The sequence below is a fragment of the Bos indicus genome, chromosome 5 (genome assembly GCF_029378745.1).
Source record: "Bos indicus isolate NIAB-ARS_2022 breed Sahiwal x Tharparkar chromosome 5, NIAB-ARS_B.indTharparkar_mat_pri_1.0, whole genome shotgun sequence".
NCBI lineage: Eukaryota > Metazoa > Chordata > Mammalia > Artiodactyla > Bovidae > Bos > Bos indicus.
The window spans coordinates 109065565-109085961 of record NC_091764.1 but is presented as its reverse complement, the minus strand read 5'-3'; the positions used below and the strand labels follow the sequence as shown (position 1 = coordinate 109085961).

General features: G+C 53.5%; 1 protein-coding gene and 1 non-coding gene across 19 annotated transcripts in view; both read right to left on the bottom strand.

Moving 5' to 3' along the window:
• CACNA1C (calcium voltage-gated channel subunit alpha1 C) overlaps positions 1-20397 on the bottom strand; it is a 395857-nt gene that overhangs the window by 240512 nt on the left and 134948 nt on the right. The gene's annotated exons all lie outside the window — the stretch shown is intronic.
• TRNAY-GUA (transfer RNA tyrosine (anticodon GUA)) lies at positions 1422-1493 on the bottom strand. The gene has a single exon. It is a non-coding gene; the product is annotated as a tRNA-Tyr (tRNA).

Here is a 20397-nt window from a genome sequence, read left to right as displayed (position 1 = left end):
GGATCCATCTCCCATGGCTACACGCAGCCTGGGTTCTGGAGGCCACCTTGGCACCTGGGGTCCTCTGGCATAGCCTCTGGCTTCTCCAGGCCCCTGGGGGCCCTTCCAGCTCCAAGTGGCTAAAGTAGGGTCTTACATACTGTAACTTGGTCATACCATCTGCATCTCATCATCTTTCATGTGACACAGCCTGCTCACAGAAGAGGCCTCCCATTAACCTGTCATAGTTCATCAGTTAGAAACAAGTCTCAGGTACCTCTCACCCTCAAGGGGATGGGGCAATACAAAGATCTGAACAACAGAGGCAGGGTCCTTCTGCCAAAGATCCCGCAAGAGGATTATTAAGAAGAATAATACAGCTCCCAGTACATACACAGAGCTGGGGATAATGCCTACAAACCAGACTTTAAAATCTCATGACTCATAGGGCATAAGACCCAAGGGGTTCTGCCTAAGTCGTGGGCAGTATTCATCTTACACTAAATGCTGTACTGATTCTATCTAAAAAATTTTAAAACAAGATGAAAAAGGATCAAACTGCTTCCAAGTAGCTTAACTGAGTCCCAGTATAAACTTCAAGAATATTTATATAACTATTTTGAATTAATTGAATTCAAAAGAATTCAAAATTATCCAAGGTGAAATTTAGTGTCTTGTACTAACGCAAGAGACCAGGTAAATACAACCTGTAGTGAGGAGAAAAATCATCTAAATGGACCCAGAACCACACAGATGTTAGAATTAGCAGACAAGGATATTAAAACTGTAGCCATAACTGTATTCCATATGGTCAAAAATTTAAGCAGAGACATTAAAAACATTTCAAAGACCCAAAAAGTCCTTCTAGAGATGAAAACTACAATGCCTGAGATAAAAAATACATTGGAGAGGATTAACATTAGATTATTCATGGCAAAAAAAAAAATAGTAAACTCGAAGACATAATAATAGAAACCATCCAGAATGAAAGACACATTAAAAAAAATAAAAGAGCATTGGTGAGCTGTGTGAAAATGTCAAGTAATTTAATACATGTATAATTAGAATTCCCACAGGAGTAGGGAAGTGGGAGATACAGCAATTTATAGAATTAACAGCCAAAACTTTACTGAATTTAATTTTGAAAGCATAAACTCACAGATTCAAGAAGCTCAATGAATACCAAGCATAAGAAATTTGAAAAAAAATTTACACACCAAGACACATCAAAATCGAATTGCTCAAAGCCAGTGATAAAGAGGAAACACTAAAAGTTGCCAGAGCAGAAAGACATAGTTTATCTGGAGAAACAAAGGCAAGGTTGATGGCAGATTTCTTGTTGGAAACAATGTAAGCAAGAGGGCCATGGAACAACAGCTTTAAAATTTCTGAAAGAAGGCAAGAGTAGTGGAGTGGGTTGCCATTTCCTTCTCCAGAGGACCTTCCCAACCCAGGGATTGAACCTGGGTCTCCCGCATTACAGGCAGACGCTTTACCATCTGAGCCACCAGGGAAGTCCATAAAGTTCTATACTAAGTCAAAATAGCTCTCAAAAATTAAGGTGAAAAAGCGAGACTTACTTCAAAGACAGGAAAACGAAAAGATTTCATATCCAGGAGAGCTTCAGTACAAGAACTGTTAAAGGACGTCCTTAAAGGAGAAGGAAAATGATGCAAGATGGAAAGAAATGTGGATCTACATAAATAATTAGGAGCACTAGAGGTTGAGATCAAGTTTTCCCTCAAAGGACTGCATAAAAAAGATAATAACAGTGTATTATGAATAAACATTATAAACAATGTAAATGTTTATAGCAAATGGCAGCAGGAACATAAAGGCCATGAAGGGAGACATGTAAGGAGACCATTGTAAGGTTCCTATACGACATGTCAATAACACTTGAAGGTAGGCTATGGTCTCCTGCACTGTAGGCAGACGCTTTACCGTCTGAGCCACCAGGGAAGTCCAAGAACATATACAGTAAACACTAAAGCAACTGCTGAAATGACAAGACAGTGAATTTTAACTAGTAAGTCAACAATAGAGATTAAATAGAATAAAATATATGGGTATTGTTTTTTCAAAAGAAAGCAGTTAAGAAAGACAAGGGAACAAAGAACACCTGGAAAACAATAGCGAGATGATAAACTTAAATCTAACATCACATGTTGATGATCACATTAAATAAAAATGATCTGAACACCCCAGGAAGAAGTCAGAGACCATCAGGCTAGATAAAAGAGCAAGACCCAACTATTTGCTGTTTATACAAGAAATTCATTTCAAATACAAAGACACAAATGGGTTAAACATAAAAGTATGGGAAAAGATGTACAATGCTAACATGAATTAAAAAAAAAAAAAAAGAAAAACTAGAGCAGCTATATTAACATCAGGAAATGCAGAGCTCGGAGCAAAAACTACACCACGGAGAAAGGTTTTTTCATAACAACAAGGGGTCAGTTCTTCCAGGGCATGCAACAATCACACTGTTTACACACCTTTAACAGAGCCTCAAAATACACAAGGCAAAAAATGCTTTTTCTAAAAAAAGAAATTGGCAAACTGATTCTAAAATTCATATGGAAATACAAAAGACCTAGAATAATCCAAACAACTTCGACAAAAGAAGAAATAAGTTACCCTTTGGGTAACTGACACACTTGATTTCAAGACTTATCATAAAGCTATAATAATCAAAACAGTGTGTTCTTGGTGTAAAGATAGGCAAACGGGTCCACGGAAGAGAACAGAGGAGCCAGAAATAAATCCACACATAGATGGAGACTGATTTCCGACAAATATGAGAGACAAAATATTTTTGTCAGATGAGACAGAACATATTTGCACAGCACATATCTAATTAACAACTAGGCTCTGGGACAGGGTGCTCAGGGCTGGTGCACTGGGATGACCCTGAGGGATGGGATGGGGAGGGTGGTGGGAGGAGGGTTCAGGATGGGGAACACATGTACACCCATGGCTGATTCATGTCAATGTATGGCAAAAATCACTACAATAGTGTAAAGTAATTAGCCTCCAATTAAAATAAATTAATTTAAAAAAAAAAAGAAAAAAGGAACTATTCTCTGGAACATACAAAGATCTCTCAAAATGCAGTATTAGGAAAACAACTCGACTGCAAAATGGACAGAAGTTATGAACAGACACTTCACCAGAGAAGATGTATGGCTTGCAGGTAAGCACAGGAAAGGTGCCCAACATCACTAGCCATTGGTGCTCAGTCATGTCTGACTCTGCGACCCTCTCCCCCAGTGGAATACGGCACTGGTGGCTTCGCTGTCCTTCACTCTCTCCCAGAGTTTGCTCAAACTCATGTCCATTGAGCTGATGATACTGTCCAGCCATCTCATCCTCTGTTGCTCCCTTGTCCTCCTGCTCTCAACCTTTCCCAGCATCAGGGACTTTTCCAACAAGTATACTATGCTGGGGTGTAGAGGTGGGAACGTCTTCATTCCCTTATCAGCCTGGTTACAGGGACCTCAAATGTTTTCTCAATATATTCCATGGGTCCCCTTCTCCTCCTGGCCTGACCTGGGAGAAAGGCCGCTACCCAGCTGGACTGAGGCGGCCACCTTCCCACGGATAGTGTACAGAGAGCTGGCGGGTCTGTGAGCAGAAGGACCTGGGTTCCTGGATACAAGCTCCATGAGTGGGTGCAGGATCTGCAAGAAGACGGAGGCAGTGGGTCAAGGGTGGGTCTGAGACTGTGGGGGCTTCGGGTTGGTGTGGAACAGGTGCGGAGCCGTCTGTGGGCTGGAGGAGAGGGTGGGGTCCTGGAGGAAGCTGGGGCAGATGGGTCCAGGGAAAATTGTGTGGGCGTGAATCTTCTGGGAGGTCATAGCCTGCAAGACACTCCCCTCTTGCAGGCTATGACCTCCCAGAAGGTCATGGCAAGGAGGGTCATGGTGAGGAGCCAGGGATGAATGCAGACACAGTGCTGTCCCGACACACAGACGGTGACACAAATAGGAAAAGGAGAGGAAAACTTGTCTTTTCTGGGCGTCCGCTGCTGCCACCTGGTAACTGGCAGGACCACGATTACACACCAAAGGCACCGCAGCAACTAATTTCCAAGCAGATCAAAATAAATCAGAAAACAAAACCTTTCTGACAGCAGAGAAATGTGGCAACGTGTTAAGAGGTAATTACAGTCTTTCCCCTTGTTTCACCGTGCTTTTTGCCACGAGTGCAGGCGCTGAATTGCAGCCGTCACTCAGGTTGAGGGGCACAAGCCGGCCGGCTGAAGGCACCGCGCTGGGGCTGGATGCGCCAGTGAGTCCAGGTTGAGGGGCACAAGCCGGCCGGCTGAAGGCACCGCGCTGGGGCTGGATGCGCCAGTGAGCCGGCCACCCGGGGACCCACCTTCTGACGGAGACATCGGTCCCGTGTGCCGGCCATCTATGGACCCTTCCCCACCTGTTGCTCCTTTAGAGTGAAACATGGCCTCTTGCTCCACCCATGGTCTGGGGCGGGGAAAGAACACAGCCTGGGAATCAGAGTCGGTTTGATCTCTGCTCCTAGTTCAGCGGCCGGGAAATGGAGCGGAGGTCCCTGGCCTTTGTCTCCCTATTTGAAAATCGGGACACACGGGTGCCTACCTTATGCAGCCGTGGTGAGAACTGGAAATCATCACCATGCTGAGATATCACCTTGCACCTGTCAGAATGGCCATCACCAAAGGAACAAAAATAACGAATGTTGGGGAGGATGCGAAGAAATGGGAACGCTCACACATGGATGGAGGGAATGTATATTGGCAGAGCCACTATAGAGAAGAGTTTAGAGATTCCTCAAAAAACTAAAAATAGAGCTACTGTATGATCCAGCAATCCCACTCCTGGGTATATATCAGAATAAAACAAAAACAATAATTTAAAAAGATACATGCACCTCAATGCTCATAGCAGTACTATTTATAATAACAAGATATGGAAATGACCTAAGTGTCCTTCAACAGATGAATGGATAAAGAAGATGTGGCACATATATACACAATGGAATATTACTCAGCCATAAAAAGGAGTGAAAATTTGTCATTTGCAACAACACAGATGGACCTGGGTGCATAATATTTAGTAAAGTAAGTCAGACTGAGAAAAACAAACACTGTATGATATCACTTCTATGTGGAATCTAAAAAAAAAAAAAAACAAATGAAGGAATATAACAAAACCGGAACAGACTCACAGATATAGAGAACAAACCTGTGGTTACCAAAAGGGAGAGGGAAGGGGGAGGGACAAAACAGGGGTATGGGATTAAGAGATATAAATTACTTGCATAAAACACAGGGGACTTCCCTGGGTTGTGGGTTCGATCCCTGGTCAGGGAACGAAGATCCCACATGCCACACGTGTGGGAAAAAATAAAATATTGTTTTATAATAACTTTAAATGGAGTAAATCTATGAAAATGTTGAATCCCTGTGTTACACACCTGAAGCTAAAATAATACTGTAAATCAGCTATACTTAAAAAAAGAAAAGAAATCATGCCTGCGAGATGCCCGCCCCTGGCAAGGGTCATCGTGTCCATCCTTATTGATCTGACAGTTTTCTCCAGGCTGCACCGAGCCCTCATGACCCCACCCTGATGAGGACTCAGGAGGTGTAGGTGGCTGGCGGGAATGAGGTCCCTCTCAGGGAGTTTGCACAAAGATGCCCCTGCCTTTTCCAAAACTGCCGCCTCTGTCACCTGGCGAGAATGCCCACAGCTCAGGAGAATCGGCAGAGACTTCACAGCTGAGCGGATGAAGCAAATGGGCTGAGGGGTGCCACCTCTAGGTGGCTGCCGGGTGTCCAGGTTAGAAACGGGGCAGACAGGGAGGACTTGTTCTGCGGGGAGGAGGAGGAGCACACGGCCTTGGAGCATCCGCCTCTGCTCACCGGTCCAGCCCCATCCAGGGCCAAGACACCTCCGGCTGCCGGAAGCCTCTGTAAACCCACATCCCTTGCACTGGGAGTCCATCAGCACCTGCCTTCCCAGTGCTGACCGCGGTCAAGGACGGAGCCTGCACACTCGGGCTGCCCAGGCTCTGGTGCCCAGGGAGGCATCTCCTTGCCACCCGCCCACCCTGACCGCCCAGACCTGCTTTTAGTCTGGAAGCCCACCCTGCTTTGGGCTTGACCAAAAGGAGTGTCTGGAGCACCCCCCAGGCAGAGCAGGACCCATTCCAGCTGGTGTCCCTGTCCCCACCAGTTCTACCTCCTGTCCCGTCCCCAGCCACTCAGAACCTGCACAGCTCCTGCCGGGACCCAGATGAACCACAGTGGGCAGGGGGCGGGGGGTGTTCCATGAGCATTTCCACCACAGAACCCCATCTGTTGCAGCCGAAGACGGCCTCACATATTGATCACCAGCTCCCCTCTCACTGGGGAACAATGTTCTCGGGATCCTCGGGCCCTGGGACAAGACCCAGTGCTGGGGCAGGAAATCAGCCGAGGCACCAAAGCGAATGGAGAGGCTGGGCTCACCTCGGTCACTGGACAGCAGGATTTTCTTTGATTAACTCTGAACAACACCAATAACATGTAATGGTGATTATGATGATGGTTGTCATCAGAAATTCCTGGGCTCTTTGCAGGGGCCAGGTTCTATCCTAAGCTCGTAACACGCCTCAGCTCACATGACTCTTCCATCAACTCTTGGAGGTGGAGCCATCGTCCCCAGTCTGCCCAAGGTCATATGACTAGGAGGTGGCAGGGCCGGCTTCCTAGACAGGCAGGCTGGCCGCCCCCCAGGACACAGCCCCTCCCCAGGCCTTCCATCTGTGTCCGCCTTTGCTATCGCCCCCGGAGCTCAGCCCTGCCTCCTTTGCAGGTTTGTACCCTCGGTACTGCTGGGGGTATGTGTTTACCTGGCCCACGGGTACCCTGGGGAGCTCTGTGCACAGCCCTCCATGGTCTGAGCTTCCTCTGCTGAGTGACTCCAAGGAGTGTACCTTCTTCCTCCGGTTTTACTTCTGTCTGACTCCCAGATAAAGAGCAAGGCCTCCCCCGAGTTCTGAAAGAAACGCCCATGTGCCTGGGGGTCCCAGCTGATCCTGCCCCAGCCCCTCAAGGAGCTGCCTGGCTGCAAACAGAGCCAGCCTTCAGAGCCACAGCTTTCCCCACCACTTCTATCTCTTCCCATAATGTCATCATGGGCTCCTGGGTCCCCACTTCGAGCTACTGATGTTTAGATTGAGATGATCAAAAAGTCTTCTGGGTAAATAACTCTCGGCAGTTAAGCTCCGAGTTAACAGGGCAAGGTGCCATGGAGACTTTCTCCTTCCAACGGGGACAGAATTGGTGTCTACATAACACAAGCAATTTCTTGTCCAGTGTCAGTCTGACTTGTTTGTGAATTGATTCCTCTTCACTGTGGACTTATTTGATTCAGGTCTTGGGCCCCCGTAGAACAGATAAATACTTTGTCACAATGGCTGTACCTCTGTTTCCGGGAAAGACAGAGGCCGAGGCAGCAGCCGCAGCCCCGGCCCTGCCATCTCTCAGGCGTTGGACATGCATTATAATAACCACGTATCGGGAGAAACAAGAGGTTGACAGCCTCGGAGTGGACACTCCCTGCAAATCCAGCTGCACACGTTTCCGTAACGCCAGGCTCTAGGGGGAACACTTGCTAGTGGATCCTTCCTCCGTGCTCTTGCGTGCGTGTGCATGCCAAAGCGCTTCAGTCGTGTCTGACTCTTTGCGACCCCATGGACTGGGGCCTGCCAGGCTCCTCTGTCCATGGGATTTCCCAGGCAAAAATATCGGAATGGGTTGCCATGTCCTCCTCCAGGGGATCTTCCTGATCCAGGGATCAGCCCCACATCTCTTCTCCTGCATTGGCAGGTGGGTTCTTTACCACTAGCGCCACCTGGGAAGCCCCCTGTGTGTTCTAAAGAAAGTATTAAAGCACAGATGTGAATCCAGAGGAAAAGGCAATTGTGGGGTGGGGTCTGACGTCCCTGGGGAGGCCGAGGATCTGCAGCATAGAGCAGGTAAGGCTGGAGCCACACGTGGGGAGACCCAGTCTGCACCCCAAGCAGGCAGACCCATTGAAGGCTTCCTGATGAAAGACGCGCCCGGGGGATGCTGGAGTCCCTTGGTGGCCTTGGGATACCTCAGAGCCCCAGCAGGAGGCCCCGGAGCCCCAGGAGGAGGCTCTGCCCAGGAGCTGCCTGGGGAGAACTTTTACTTGCTCCTCCAGGGCTGGGTAGCGCACAGCCCACGCTCTAACCCGCACCCACTCCCAGCCCTCATGTCAGTGTCCCCAGGTGAACACGATGACTGTCCGCATCTGCAGATCAGGACACTGGGGAACTGGCACCTGGCTACTGGACGGCACCAGCAGCCCTGACCTCAGGGCGGGCTCGAGGCCCGAAGCCTTACTGCCTCGAGGGGGAGCCTCTCCGGGGCCCCTCCCAAGGCCCGAGCTGTCTCCACGTCTGTTGTGTGCCAGAAGGAAAATACCAGCTCCAGGGCTGCGCCTTGGACTTGGACCCACAGACGTTTTTCCATTCGGGACAGAACTGGGAATGAGAAGCAAGAGCAGAGGGAAAGGAAACTTGCATTTCACCCAAATGGGCTCTGGAAGCACACACTGGATTCCACACGCCACCTGCCCAGGCGCTTCCAGCCATCCATGAGGTCAGACAGCGTCCACTGAGATGCTGTGTCCTCGGGGGTCCTCGTCGTTGTCCTGGAGAGCAGGCCCCAGGTCACCAGCCCTCGGGGGCTGGAGACCTCTCTGTCCCTGTCATCCACACCCAGTCGGGGCCTGGCCAGGGAGGGGTGGCCACAGAAAGCTGCTAAGGACTCCACGCGCCACCCCCTGACCAGGGCCACTCAGACCTTATGGTCTCAGGAGGGTGGACGAGGTCAGCCGTTAGCCGGAGGACACTGCTGATTCCCCAGATCGTGCGGGGCTGCGGGGCTGGTCTTCCACCAGGGATACTGTGTCATCACCTGTCGAGAGCCTGTGGTCTCATGGAGCCAGGCTGGCCTCACTTGCTCTCGCTGGAGAGCTAGGCCATCTTGTCGGCCTCGACGTGTCCACCCTGTTCTTTAAAGTTCAGGGCACATGGGGCTGTCCTATCCCCGCCCTCAGAGAGCTAACGTTTCAGAGAAAGGCCGCATGGGGCGCATTGCAGAGTTCTGTTATGGTTTATCCTACAAGCATAAGATGTGCTCATCTTGGGGACAGAATAATCCGGAAGTGGGTACCCTCTGTGAGCACCCCTTCTCAGGAAGAGCTTCCAGAGTCCGCTACGTGGACTGGGCTGACATGACAAGGGGGCTCTTGCTCTCTGCTGACCCCCTCCCCTCCCTGCTCTGCTCCTGGACCGAGGCCTGTGGACCGAGTCTCCCCGACTGTAGGCTTCTGGTTAGTTTGGCCAATGAAGAAGGAAAGTGAGGTGGGGGCCCTTCTTTCCAGGCCCACCTGATGAGGTCCCAGTCCTGGGGTAGTCACACCCCTGCATGGCCAGTGTCTAGTCCACAGCGGCCCTGGGGCTCCGGGAACAGGACTTCCCCTTAGACCCAGGTGGTAATAGCCCCTCTGTTACTGGTCCCTGTGTAAACAGCCCCTCAATGAAGCCTTTTCAGCAGAATCATTGGTGTGGTTCCATCTGCCACGGTGATGAATGATCCTTAAAGCCGAAGAAGGTTTACGGAGAAAGTAGTGCTTCAGGGGCTAGAGGTTGAGTCCATGTCCCTAACAGTGATTGGATCCACACCCATCCAAACAGGCAACCTTTCTCCCTTTCCGAATTCGCACAAGTCAGCTGGTTTCCACTGTCCGTAGGACTGTGTGTGACCTTGTATCCAGAACCCAGGGCCCCCGATTCTCTACCCCCAACCTCAGTCATGGGCTTTACTCTCTGTTGACAGAAAACAGACGGCGTCTGCAAGCTGACCGGGTACGTCTCCTCCAGCACGCACGCGGAGAGGATTCAGGCAGGCTTGGCCCGAGCATTCCCTTTGGGCAGATGATAGATCAAGCACTAAGCCTGTTCCCGTTCTGGGGTCCATACTCTCTCCTGGCCTCCACCTCCAAGTAGATGTGGAGGATCCTTGTAACTGACAATGTTTTGACTCAGTATGAGTATTTAATCCTCTGCCCATGATGCCCCCTCCCCACAAGGCTGGGGCAGGATGGGGGTGCAAAGTGGGGAGTCCCGGGCACCTGGCCCCACAAGGAGACAGCCTCGTCCCACTTGGACCACTCGGCTCTCCCAGGGCTTCAGCACCTCCTGGTCCACTTGTGGAAGGAATGCTGGCCCAGGCAATAGAACCAAGGTTAACTGGGACAGAGAGAACCTCTCGTTCTTCCCCCGCCTGTTCCGGGACTCAAGCATCCTCAGCAGATGGTGTTTCCAGCCCCGTCTCCCTGGGAAACCTACTCCAGCGCCTAGCAACCTCCAGCCCAACGCCCGTCCAGATGCTCCTGCTCTAGGTGCCCAAGCCCTCGCTCCAGACGCAGCTCCTCCTGGAGGAGGCCTTGCAGGGCCCCGCACGGGCCCCAGCAGTCCCCCAAGAGCCCCCAGCCTCCCACTGACAGTACAGATCTGGGCCCCCGCTGACACGTCCACAGCCCCCAGCCTGCCGGGGGCATTTCCTCTCAGCCACCTCCAAACTTCCCTTTCTTAAAAAGAAACAATTGTCTGAAGCTCAGGGAATGAGTCCACGAAATCTCCTAGAACAAAAGCAGCTGGCCCAGCCCGGGTAGTCAATCAACAAACGAGGAGGAGTGGCGCCTCCTCTGCCCCCGGCACTCTGATCCTGCCAGTGACCCTGGTCTCCGGGCTCCTTGCCTGCTCTTGCCAGACCCTGTGAGCCTGGGCTGTCCTCAGTGGGACCCAGTGGTCACCTGCATGGTCCTCTCTCTTTTAGGACCACCTGACGCAAAGTTTCCAAAGCAAGTTAGGCCTGACGTCAGTTGAAAATGAAGTGACTTCTTGCAAAAGGCATGGCTGTTCAGCGTGATTCTGGGAGAGAATCAAAGCCCTAAAAATCTGCGTCTTGGACGACCATGGGGAAAAATCCCCGTTCCCCCTCTCTGCACTTTACGTGCAATCGATCCTGAGCAGAGTCAGATGTTTGGCGGGAGCCCCGGGAACAAAAGAACAGTCGGAGACACAGGCTGGAGGCCCGCCAGGCGGCAAGATTTCCCAAGAACCTCGGAGGGGCCCCTCCCGGCTTCGGGGAAGGGAGAAAGGAATTCAGCCTGGCCCCTCCCCTGCCACCCAGCTCAGCCCCGGCCGGCCCCTTCTTGATCCCGTCCGAGATGAAAGATGAATTTGCTCCCTCCTCAGGGGCCCCATCGAGTCGGGACTGAGTTGGGGTCCTTTCTTGGAACCTGAGTTTTCCGTCTGTGAAAAGGGCGTGAAACCGCCTCTCCCATGGGCTGTCCTGAGGGATCCGGGGCACCGTGAACGGTGTATCCAGCCAGGGCCCAGCTGCTTCCTCTTTGCCCAGCCCTGCCCACATCTGGTCCCGAACAGGCACTGAGATCATCTGGGCTCCTAGCTGTGTGACCCCGGGCAAGTCACTTAGCCTCTCTGGTCCTCACTCTGTTCACATTTAAAATGGGGACAAGGACTGTGTGTACCTGACGGGTGTGCTGGAGGGATTAAAGGAAGGTCTCCCCTCTTGGACGAGCATTTCTTGGGTGCCGACTGGGGGCCCAGGGGCCACAGTGGTTTAGACACCCCAGTGGTGCACCCATTGGGGTGAACAGTGGGTGAGCAGCTCCCATCCCGCTCATCTTCTCAGGGGGACGGCACACTAGTCAATAAAAACCTACACGGAGTGGTAGCAACGGAGTTTCGAGGAGGAAAGGAAAGGAGGGTCCTGACACCTGATAACGTTCAAAAACACCCCATGCTCTTGTTTTGTTGTCAGAGACTGGGCGGTGGAGTTCGTTATCCTTTGGTTTATAGAAGAGAGAGAAACCAACCCAGAACAGCTGAGCACGGGTGCCTGGGTTGTGTGGGCTTCGAACCCAGGCCTGCCAGCCCCAGAGACCTGCCCTTCCCCCCGAGCCCATAGCCCATGCATATGGCACTGAGTGGGAACCCCCTCACCAGACCCTCACGGCCTCCAGAGAGACCCCTCTACCCTCTGTTTCCCAAACACAGGGAGACGGAAGCCAAGGTCATCCCCTCCCACCAGGCCCGTCTGCGTGCACCACGCCAGGAAACCGCTGTGCCTTCCTGGCTCCTGGGGCCAGAAAGGGAGCAGCTGCTCAAACACATCACACCAGCCAGCCCAGGCCTGCTGGCCCGGTGGGTCCCACTGTCCACATTTCAGGTGAGTCCCGGGCACAGGAGGGGCCCAAGAAGGAGCAGGGCAGTTGGTGTTCGAGGCCCCTGGCCGCCCCGGATGCATGCACATGGCCTTGTTCCTTCCAGGGCACGGCCGGGTGCATGGAGCTCCACGTGGGTAACGCGGCCACACACTCCCGACACCCGTCCTCCCCGCAGAGCCTCCGAAGCCAGCAAGTCCTGGAGCACAGTCTGGAGACAGAGGGAGGGAAAGAGTGAGGCAGCGTGGGGAAACGAGGGCTCGGGGCCGGCAGAACACGCTCTGCCTAATGACACGCACGTGGCTGTCCGCGTGCAGCCCGCGCTCCCCGGGCTCTTGGTGGTGGGAAGGAGGTGTTCCTCTGTGTCCATGGAGCCCGAGGACGAGGCGCACGTTTCATCAGACAGCGGAGCCTCAGTGTGGGTGTTCCGACGTCAGTACTGCGCGGAGGGGGCACGGGTGCCGAGATAAACAACACAGATCCATCACGGACACGCCGGGAGCCAGAGGACCACAGAGAAACACACAACGCCCGAGCTGGAGGCCTGCCTGCACCCCTTCTGTGGGAGACGGAGGCCCAGGGTGCCCAGCGTCTCCTCTTCGCAGGTCCGTCCCGTGCCCCTCAGGGTGGTGCTCCTGAGTCTTCCACAGATAAAGGGTGCTGGGGGAAGCACCGCCTCCCCTGTGGCAGCTGCAGGAATGGGCCCTGCAGTGCCCTCTACAGCCACAGAAGACATAGTTAGGCCAAGTCCTTGCAGAGAAGGGACAGAGTGTATCCTTGGCCCTGCTGACCTCCATCTCCTTGACAGGCAGCAAGGGAGCTGGGGGGAGACAGGGCACAAGACAGAGGGGCTCCTCCTGCCTTGGCTGGGATGGACATTAAGCACCTATGGGCTCAGAGAGGCCAGGCCTGGCTGTGCACAGGAAACAGAAGCGAAACGGTGCCTGCAAGTTCTGAACTGCCAGCCCATGCACGGGCCGGGGCGTCTCACCAGGAGAGGCAGGTCCCCAGGACTCAGGGCCAAGGGCCTCTAGTGTGTCTGCTGGGACCCTGATCCTCAAACTCACTGTCCCTGTTGCTTAGTTTACAGGTGACCTGACTCATTTGAAAAGACCCTGATGCTGGGGAAGATTGAAGGCAGGAGGAGAAGGGGACGACAGAGGATGGCATCACCGACTCAACGGACATGAGTTTGGGTGGGCTCCGGGAGTTGGTGTTGGACAGGGAGGCCTGGCATGCTGCAGTTCATGGGGTCACAAAGAGTCGGACACAACTAAGCGACTGAACTGAACTGAGGGTAGGAATGACCTCAGCTCATCAGTCAGGCAGGCTGGAGCTGATCTTGAAAGAGAAATCCAGAGGCTCAAGTCGTGATCAAGAAAAAGGTCTGCTGGGACAGTCGGAGGACAGGGGTTTGCAGAGAACAAAAGGGACGAATGTGGGTTTGGACAGAGCAGAGGAAATGGCTTGGGGCGGGGCGGGGCGACTGGCAGACGGGGAACACTTCGGTCAGAGCAAAGCCAATAAGGCACCAGACTTTTAAGACAGTTATTTCTTGAGGAAGCACCAGCTGCCAAGGAATCAATGTCCCATCCGCTGGGATAGCTGCGTTGCCAAGAGGGCTCGGTGACCTCGGGCTGCCAATCACCCTCCAGACGGCCCTGGCAACGAAAGCCCGTGTGGAGGAGGGGCAGGAACAGGAGGGACCAGGCGCATGCGGCCGTCTCTGGGCCAGCGATTGGGAAGAGGCGCTGCTTGGCCCGGCTGCAGGGTTAAGCGATTCGCCCCAGGCGGCTTCTGGCTCTGGTGGGTCACGTGACCCCCGGGGCGCTCGGCTCCCGTGTCTGTGAGCAGAGAGGACTGGTCGGGATGCACTGTCAGTACAGATGTTCCACAGTCCTAATCCAGGGCTCTGACCTGCCAACTCCGTCTCTCCGGATGACTGCAGTCACCTGAAGTCAGGCCCAGGGGAGCAGCGGGGCCAGAGGACGAGTCTGGGAAAATCGGAGCCTGGATCCTCTCCCGAAGACTCCCTGGGGCCCCTGCAGAGGCAGCCCCCACTTCAGAGACACCAGATCCCTGGCTCTGACATCTAATCCTGGCAAACCCTCGCCCTCCTGCCCTTTCCGTGTCAGAAGGGAGGCTTTGAGCACCATTCCCCGCTGCCCACGAGGGAGCCCCAGGGTAGAGTGGATGCCCTGGGGCTCTTGGGTTTAAGCCCAGGGCTTGAGGCTGGTCTGAACTCCCCTCTCTTTTGTCATCTGATCAGGGCAGGATTACAGAGCTGCAGCTGGTTTCTTCTCCTCCTCTGCCCTCCTAGGTCATTTTCTGTTCTCTCTGCTCCAGGTTGGCCCTCTCATATTTCTGTTTGGATATCCCCACTGGCACCTAGTCCAAACCCTACCTAAACTCCCTGTGGCCTCCAGCCCTCTCCTGCCCACTCAGGTACCTGCCTCCCAGCTGCTCAGGGTACCCAGACCTAATGTCCACCTACGTCAGTAAGTGGCTTCCGCTGAGCTTCTGAACACTGACCTGGGACACCCCTGGGTCTCCTCCACCGCCAGATGGACTCACTCTGACTCTGACACCGCGGGCTCTGATCTGCTACCGACACCCCTGCCCCTGCCCTAGAGCTCAAACTATGTCCACAGACGCCCACCCCTCAGGACCAGAGATGCGGGTGTTGCTATGGTAACTGCAGGTCCTGGTCTTCACCCCAGCAGGTCACTGTCCTAAGCTCCGCCAGGGAGGAGCAGACTGGGGGACTTGGAAGCACAGCAGGTGAAGTAGAAGGGTGTCAAGCTCAGTGCCAACGCAGCAGCTGGCCGTGACATGCGGCCCATGCTCGCGTTATGGCTTCTGGAGTCAAAGAAAGGCCACGGGAAGCGACTGGGAGGCCCAGCTGCTGGTCACGTCCATGGAGCCTCAAGGCGGAGGGCGGGGTGGGGGACTCCGCCCTCGTCTCAGAGTGGCTGACCCCCTGCTTAAGCATTCACACTGGTGACCGCCATGCTGCACGGGCTCCAGGCCTGGCCTGTGGCCTCTGGACACAAGCAGGTCACCTCCTGTGCGGTGCTGGGCCATCTACAGCCCTGGCCCAGGCTGTGTCAGCCGCTTGCCGTCCCATCGGGCACAGGCACCCAGCACAGCGGGGTCAGCGCTTCCCTCCGGGCAGGGTGAGGTTGCTAGACCAGTACCACTGAGGACCGAAGGATGCCATCTTTCCTGGACACAGTGTGCTTCCTGGGGAAGGAGGACCCTCTGAGCATGACTGAGAAAATCTGAGAAAGCCAGAATTAAACTTACAGTGCCGTTACTTAGGATTTTTCCACCAATTTTTTTAAAAAGCCCTAAACTGAACAATTGTTAATGATAAAAATTTTAATGAGTTCAATTCTTGCTCTAATTATATATAAAGTCACACACTTGGACCTGAGGCAACTCTTAACCCAACACTGCCAGGCCCCCAGTCATCTCCTCCTGCCTGGAGTCTCTGGAAAATTCCATCCTGATCTCATCCAGCTCTTTAGAGCAACTTCTGGGCCTTAGCCACGAACTCCTAAGGTTTGGGGGGATTCTTTTAGGACAAAGGTATTACTTTTCCTCGTTCGTGTTTTTCATTCGCTCAGAGCCGTCTGAAGGACCCAGTTCATATCTGAATGAAGAAGTGGCTTCCAGCTGGTCTCAGAGGTCAGTTTAAGGACACAGTCAAAAGCTCTGTTACATGGAAATGGTCATGTTGACAGAAAGTTGCTTTCATGTCAATATTTAGGGATTATCCTATTATCAAAGTTTTTTTCTTGCAGAATTCTGATCTGAGGATTATAAATATAGTAGGAAAAAAAACAGGGCTTCCCTGGTGGCTCAGTGGTAAAGAATTCGCCTGTCAATGCAGGAGATGCGGGTTTGACCCCTGGGTTGGGAAGGTCCCCTGGAGAAGGAAATGGCAACCCACTCCAGTGTTCTTGCCTGGGAAATCCCATCACAGAGGAGCCTAGTGGGCTACAGTCCAGGGTCTCAAAGAGTCAGACAGGACTTAGCAACTGAACAACAGCATCACAAACTCTAGGGCGGTGAGGAAAGCCTGGTGGGCGGGGGAGGGGTGTTAGTCTGCCATCAGGTAGGAGTCCCAGCACTTGCAGCTTTAAGAGGTTCCCAGGTGATTTTCAACATTATTAGTTTAAGACCACATTTTGAAAACAGTTTCTTGAAAGCTACCTTTTGGCATCTTTGTGGCCCCTAAAAATCTTTTTTCCCTTCATATGGAAAAGAAAAAACAAGAAAGTAAAGGAGATACTGAGCCATCTGATTCCCCTAGGCCCACATAGCACAGTCCCAGGTAGAAGCCTCGTTAGCCGCTGGCAATCACGCTCAGGCACTAGTGTAAAGCCATCTTCCCCACTGAGTTCTGGGACTTAAAAGCAGGCACAAGCTAATTTATGTTGAATTCGTAACATTATTAATCCATCTCCCAAATCTACTTTCTAAAAAGGCTTTTGCCTCTATTCCTCTCCTCTGAAAACTTAAACTTTCATTTTAATGAAACAAATCTCACCAGAATTTGATAACAAATATACAGTGACTTCCTTTTAATTAGAGGGTGCTCATGCAGCTATAAGGGCTTCCCTGTGGTGGCTCAGATGGTAAAGAGCCCGCCTGCAATGCAGAAGTCCTGGGTTCAATCCCTGGGTCGGGAAGATCCCCTGGAGGAGGGCAAGGCAACCCACCCCAGTACTCTTGCCTGGAGAATCCCATGGACAGAGGAGCCTGGCGTGCTGCAGTTCATGGGGTCACAAAGAGCCGGTCACGACATAGCGACTGAATAACAACCACAGAGGTGAGACGTCGCTCATTCATGTGCGGGACAGGGTGGACCTCAAACCCATTGGGGGATGGGATTTCATGCAGAGGAACTGGCTCCACCTTCTCTCTTTCCTTGGGTCTGATTCTCAGGGGAGTCTGAGTGCCATGAACCAGGAGTACATTTCCATCCAGAGTTCTTGCAGGAGAAGTTTGAGACTATAATGTTCCCTTGAGCACCATGAAAATGCCGGGTTAGCAGATCAAGTTTCAAATGGTTTTGCCCAAGAGGAAGTCGGAAAGAAGTGGAGGACAGGGAGAGACATGGGGCAGGTGTGGACACAGAAGTTCAAGGCCCTCTTTGCAGTCCTGACAAGTAGGAAACTCTGAAGACCACAGAGCCCTAACCGACTGTGACCCTCGTTCTCGCGGGAGGAGGGGATGCCAGGGACGGTCACCACACCAGCCTGGGGCCCAGAGCGCCCGCACTCCCAGCCGCCTGGTGGACGGTGTGGCCTTGAGGTGACCCCTGGCCACTTCCAGGCCTAGCCCTGAAAAGCCACGACCCACCTCGCTGCACATCCTCGGTCAGGCTGTCCCTGAGTGCCAGCTCCTGCCACATGCAAGCAGAGCCTCAGCCCTTGAATAACAGAGACCGGAGTCCCCCAGCCCCTGAGTGTACTCCCATGAGGGATCACACAGATCACTACGATTTCAGGGCTCATGTGATTGAGGAGCAGACAGAGGAGCTGAGGTCCCGGGCTCAGCACAGAGTTGGATTCAGGGAAAGAGTGTTGTCCGCTACTGAAACAGGAGGCATTCTGGTCCACACACCGGGCAGCACTTCACACCCACCACAGAGTTTCCTGGCCAGCGCAGACCCCTACTTCCCACTCTGACCTCTGGGCTTCTCCTAGGATGTTCTTTGTCTTCTCCAGCAGGTGACGACTGGTCATGAGATCAGAATCAAGGGATGGCAGGACAGGAGGGGGCTGGGCTCGGCCCGCACCAGCACCCTCGCCTCTAGAAGCCCCGGCAGGACCCTCGCCTGGCCTGCATCTCAGCCCTAGTCCTGCAGCATCTCCTCCTTGTCTCTAGCCGGCAAACTGGAGAGTCTTATCAACCCGAGAACCCCGCACTCTCGTCAGGGGCCGAGATGTCAGCTTGCCTGTTTCTTTTCTGAACAGCACGACGCGAGGCAGGTAATAAAAGCTCAATCAACACTTCAGTCCATCTGATTTGAGTGGTTATTTTCCACATAACCAGGAAAAGTGGATGAAAAGGCTTGTCTGGATAACTAGACACAGGGGGCTGGACTTGGCAAAACTGTTCCAAGCAGACACAGAATTCACATTTAGGTCCAGTGGTGGAGGAAGCGGCTGGTCACTCTTCTCTTTGGTAGAGAAGTGGCTGGTTCTCAAACTTGAATGCACAGGAATCAACGATGCAGTTTATTAAAAATGTAGGAGGCTTAACCTCCCCCTGTATTCTGACCCAGTAGTTCTGGGTGGAACCCAAGAATCTGCATTTGTGACGTCCCTCCTGTCCCCGCCCCAATTCCCAGGCAAGTGGCGGGAGACCGTGGGGGAGGTGGGGCCCAAGTCCATCCTGTCGAATGTCCCATCACAGGAGTGCCCACAGCTGCTGGAGGGGACGCTGCCCTTCCTCCATGAGATGAGAGGGGCCAGGTGACCCCTCTGTCTTCTGAAGGCCACCAGCTCGCCGTCACACCCGCACACACTAGGGGGGCCCGGCTGCCTCAGTCCCATCTGCTCCAAGTCCTGACTGAGCAGCCTGCCTCCTGTGATTGGCAGGTCTGCTGGCTCTGCCAGAACTACCTGCACCTAGACCTCCCTTCTCTTCACTGGCCGGCAGGAGTCTGCTGTGCCCTGGACTGGCCCTGTGCCTGGGGAAGCTGCCCTGAGAACGGGCACCTCTCTGAGCCTCCGGTCTGTGAACTCATCCTCCCTCTCCGTGTCTGGGAAGAGCAGCGGGGGGCTGCCGTCCTCATCCATGTTTGCAGATGGCAAACAGAGAGAGGAGACGTGACTTGCCCAAGGTCACACAGCAGGTCGGCTGTGACACCAGGGAGGGCAGCCAGGCTGTGCAGCCAAGCTCCTCAGGTGGACACAGAGTTGCAGCCACTCTGACTCAGGCTGTGGCCCCATCAGGACAGAAATGCCTCTGCGGGATCTTCCCTGAGTGGAGGGAGGAAGGAGGGGGGAGGGGGGTGAAGGGAGGGAGGGAGAGGAAATGAGAGGGAGGGGGAGGGAGGCGGAAGTGGGGTGAAGGGGGATGAAGAGGGGATGAAAGGAGAGAGGGGCAGGGGGGCAGGGAGTGAAGGGGGGAGGGGTGAAGGGAGGGAGAGGGGAGGGGTGAAGGGAGGGGGGAGGGGAGAGAAAGGGGGAGAGAGGGAAGGGAGGAGGGCAGAGGGAAGGAAGGGGAGGAAGGAAGACTCTAATCACTGAGGCACAGAGACGAGGCCACGTGCTCCAGGCCCTGCCGCTTACCAGCATCCCTGCTGCTCTAGGCCCCTGTCTGTGCTGACCTGGGGGGCCCGGGCGCGGGGGTGCCTGCCTAGAGGTCCCACAGCTGAGCTTGTGCTGGACACACACAGTGAAGCTCCAGGAGAATGAGCGGGTCCTGATTCCACACTAGTGAGAGAAAGCTATGTGTTAACAAGAGAGTCCCTCCAGCAACCTTTTCTGGCCAGCTTCTGTCTTCGCAGCTCAGGACCGACCAGGTGAGGCCAGCCAATGCCCCAGGGTACATCTTGATGTCTGCGACCCAGCCCCTTGATCCAGCCCGCCCTCTCGATCTCCTCCCATTCAGCCCAGGTCCCTGGCTTCTACTGGGCTGAAGTTTTCTCTCTCTGATGGTCTTATAAATCAGGGATATGGGATGTGAGGTTTTCCCACCACGTTTTAGTTTATGAGCTGCTCTCAATGGGATAAAAGAACGTCCTTTAATCGCAAGCAAAAGAGGCACGTGGTAGACATCAGCATGAACTTCGTGACAGAAGCACCGTTTAGCCAGGACATAGGAAATGGCAACTCCAGTATTCTTGGCTGGAGAATCCCATGGAGAGAGGAGCACTGGCGGGGGCTACAGTCCATGGGGTCACAAAGAGTCAGACACGACTGAGCAACTAAACGGCAGCAACCGTAACAGCAGGCAACTGGGCCGCGGGTGGTCGGGGGGGTCATCAGGGTTTTCAAGCTGCGTAAGTGCACCGAGGTGGGTGGTGTGAGTGGTGTAACCCACAGGCCTCAGACAGGATGCCCCAGGAGGCCTTGGAAGGACC